The sequence below is a fragment of the Poromitra crassiceps genome, assembly GCF_964638095.1.
Source record: "Poromitra crassiceps genome assembly, contig: HAP1_SCAFFOLD_60, whole genome shotgun sequence".
Classification (NCBI taxonomy): domain Eukaryota; kingdom Metazoa; phylum Chordata; class Actinopteri; order Beryciformes; family Melamphaidae; genus Poromitra; species Poromitra crassiceps.
In genome coordinates this window covers 729656-733065 of record NW_028152257.1, presented here as the reverse complement: position 1 = coordinate 733065, position 3410 = coordinate 729656, and the positions used below count along the sequence as shown (strand labels likewise).

General features: G+C 41.8%; 1 pseudogene across 1 annotated transcript; it reads left to right on the top strand.

Annotated features, from left to right (window-relative positions):
• Nucleotides 1-1908: 1908 nt before the first annotated feature.
• On the top strand, nucleotides 1909-2249 carry LOC310800768 (elongin-C pseudogene; annotated as a pseudogene). Its single transcript has one exon. The product of its transcript is annotated as an elongin-C pseudogene (transcript).
• The last annotated feature ends 1161 nt before the right edge of the window (nucleotides 2250-3410 follow it).

The following is a 3410-nucleotide window of genomic DNA, read 5'->3' as shown; positions in this document are numbered from 1 at the left end:
GTATTAGAAAATCCAAGGGCTTATCAGAGGGAAGCAAAAACAGGGAGGAGGCGAAGTCTTTGTCCGTCTGACCTTGCTGAAATTCCTCTGCTACAGAAATATCTTCACAGGCTGCTCAGGATTAAACCAAGCCCCAAACTCCGGTTCTGACAGATGAGGCCAACGTGGAAGTATCAAAAACTGCATGCAGTTCCTCGAATGGCCACTTGAGGCTGCCTGCAAAAGCGAGTCATTCCCCGTAGACCCCCATGGTAAAATGTCCACCTATGTAGCTAATTTCACCATTCATGACAACTGTTACAGGGATTGGATTTTGATACAGTACTCACGGTTTATACTTTAACCTATTTAGTCTGTTTAGAAGTGAATGAAATCACTTGATTCATGACCTCACTAAACACTTTCCTAAAGAGTTTGTCTCAATTGCTAGTTTACAGCATGATGTTCATTTTGTAAATGATGGTCCCATTTAGAGTCAAATAGATGATACATCAGACTGTTTTGGGGCGTGATTGACAAGTCAGTGATATAGACATTGTTTGTGACATCATCAGTGAAGGGTTTCAGGAGAAGGCCGTCAAGCAGGATTCGAAGCGGGAGCTGTCGAGCAGCGAGGGAGGTCGCCGCGCTGGCACGAGGGCCGAGAGGTCCGGGAACACGGCGGTGGAAGAGGAGAGCAAGGCGGCCTGAGGGGGGAACATTGAGGAGGGGGCGGACCCCCGAGTCTGGAGTTTGTCTAATTCTGTGAGAGGCAGCAATGTGCCACAAGGCATCCAGTCTGCCAGAAAGCCATTAGAAGAAGATCATCAGTGATCGAATACGATCAACATCCACAATCATCAGAGATGGCTGACCAATTTGGGACCTTTGAAAGGAAAAAAAATTGCGGCCACTATTATCTATTTTAGATTTAGAATGTAAAATATGTCTATACATTTATAGGTCCAGCCATCCATCCAGATAAATTTTGACATTACATAGGAAAGTTTTTTTTTTTTTTTTTCCCCTTCCCCACATTTACTGTCTTATTTTTGAAAAACCAGACCGGAAGTTCCCTATTCTCTCTGTATTTTTTTTACTTTTTTTTTTTTAACTTACAAATTTATTTACATAATACGAAAATACAGGTTCACAACATAGAGGTTACAAGACAATTGCAAAGGCCATTCAACATAATACACATAGGGAAGAGTTTGGGCACCTCTGTCATAGACATTATGATGTCATCAGTGATGTCACTCGAGCCAATTGTGATGATGTCATCAGTGAGTGATGTCATCAGTGATGTCACTCGAGCCAATTGTGATGTCATCGGTGATTATATCATCATTGATGATGTCATCAGTGATGTCACTCAAGCAATTGTGATCTCATCAGTGAGTGATGCCATAATGCCTTTTCAAAGAGCAACAGGTTAGCGAATGTGATAGATAACATAATTACATTATTTCTTTGTGACAAGCAAACTTTTTTCACTGTCGGAGTTTGACGAGGAAATGCTCTCAGTACGAGCGCCATACCAACTGATGAGACCATGCACATTGGAACACCCACAGGCTGGATTCGAACCGGCGACCTAACGAGCTGATGTCATGGACTGGACCACCAGTCGGTGTCACACAACTGTAGGTCATTGATGATGTCACTGCAACTATGAGGTCATCGATGATGTCACTACAACTATGAGGTAATCGATGATGTCATCAATGATGTCATACATGTCAAGATATAAATAAGCGAGGTTTCAGCTCTGTTGTTCGACTGGTAAGTACTTGATCGGCTGACTTACTTTGCCTGTTTACCCAGCTTGAAGACATCTCCGGGATTCTGACCAATCATCACCTGTGGCGAGTTCCAATTGAAAGAATCCAGCATAATAAGTGGAACTGTCGGAAATTCCAGGACATGATGGACAGTGAAGAAGAGAGTACCTATGGTGGCTGTGAAGGGCCAGATGCCACGTATATGAAGATGATCTCTTCAGATGGTCATGGATTCATTGTGAAAAGAGACCATGCCTTGACGTCCGGAACTATCAAAGCCATGATGAGCGGGCCAGGCCAATTTGCTCAGGATGAAACCAATGAAGTGAACTTGAGGGAGATCCCATCTCATGTCCTGGCCAAGCTCTGCTGTACTTCACCTACAAGGCCCGTTACACCAACAGCTCCACACAAATACCTGAATTCCCCATTGCTCCGGAGCTCGCACTGGAACTGCTGATGGCTGCAAACTTTTTGGATTGCTAAAATGACAAAGAGACAATGTAGCGGCTTAATTTATCTCAACTGTTGAACTTGTTTTGTCATGTACAGTACATGACAGTATATGAAAACATGAATGTTACAATAAAGCCCTGGTGTCGTCACTAATTGTTATGGAAACCTGACTTGCTGACTTGTATTTCTATGCTTTGTTGTGTGTTAGTTGTTGGCCATTTTATTTCGTTTTTGTCTTTTCTTTCTTTTCTTTTGTTTGTGTAAGGAGGTATTGTGCAGTCATACTGCTGCAGTCTGTTATGTGTTAAAAAAAACTGATTTGCGATGGTCACAATGCAAAAACATAGACCGTACAGACCTGTCAATCACATCCCAAAACATAGGTCAATTTTACCAAAAACCAAACAAGACGAGAAGACCGCAGCACAGCCTGCTATTGGTCTGCGTAAGATGATTTTGGTCAATAATAATGATGTCATAGACATTGTGTTTGCCCAACTTCGCAGCACTGATGACATCGCAATTGATTGCTCTTATGACATCACTTATGATGTCACAATGCCTATGACATCATCAGTGATGTTACAATGCCTATGCCATCATCAGTGGGACAAAAAATTGAAATACACAAACACACATTGCGGAACATTGAGGAGGGGGCGGACCCCCGAGTCTGGAGTTTGTCTAATTCTGTGAGAGGCAGCAATGTGCCACAAGGCATCCAGTCTGCCAGAAAGCCATTAGAAGAAGATCATCAGTGATCGAATACGATCAACATCCACAATCATCAGAGATGTCATAGACCATGGCTGACCAATTTGGGACCTTTGAAAGGAAAAAAAATTGCGGCCACTATTATCTATTTTAGATTTAGAATGTAAAATATGTCTATACATTTATAGGCACGGCCATCCATCCAGATATCACAATGCAAAAACATAGACCGTACAGTATATAGAGCGTACATATATATATATTTCATTGTTTATTTGTGTAGGGATATACATGTAACATAAAACAACGTAAAAACGGACGCATAAAAGCTCCAACATTTCTCTCCTCACCTCAAAGTTTTGTGTGGCCAGATAGAAATGAGCATGACATCACACCAAATGTTTGAAATCGACATGATGAAACCAACGTCTCCCCTACATATTTTATAATATAGAAATACCACCATCAGGGATATTG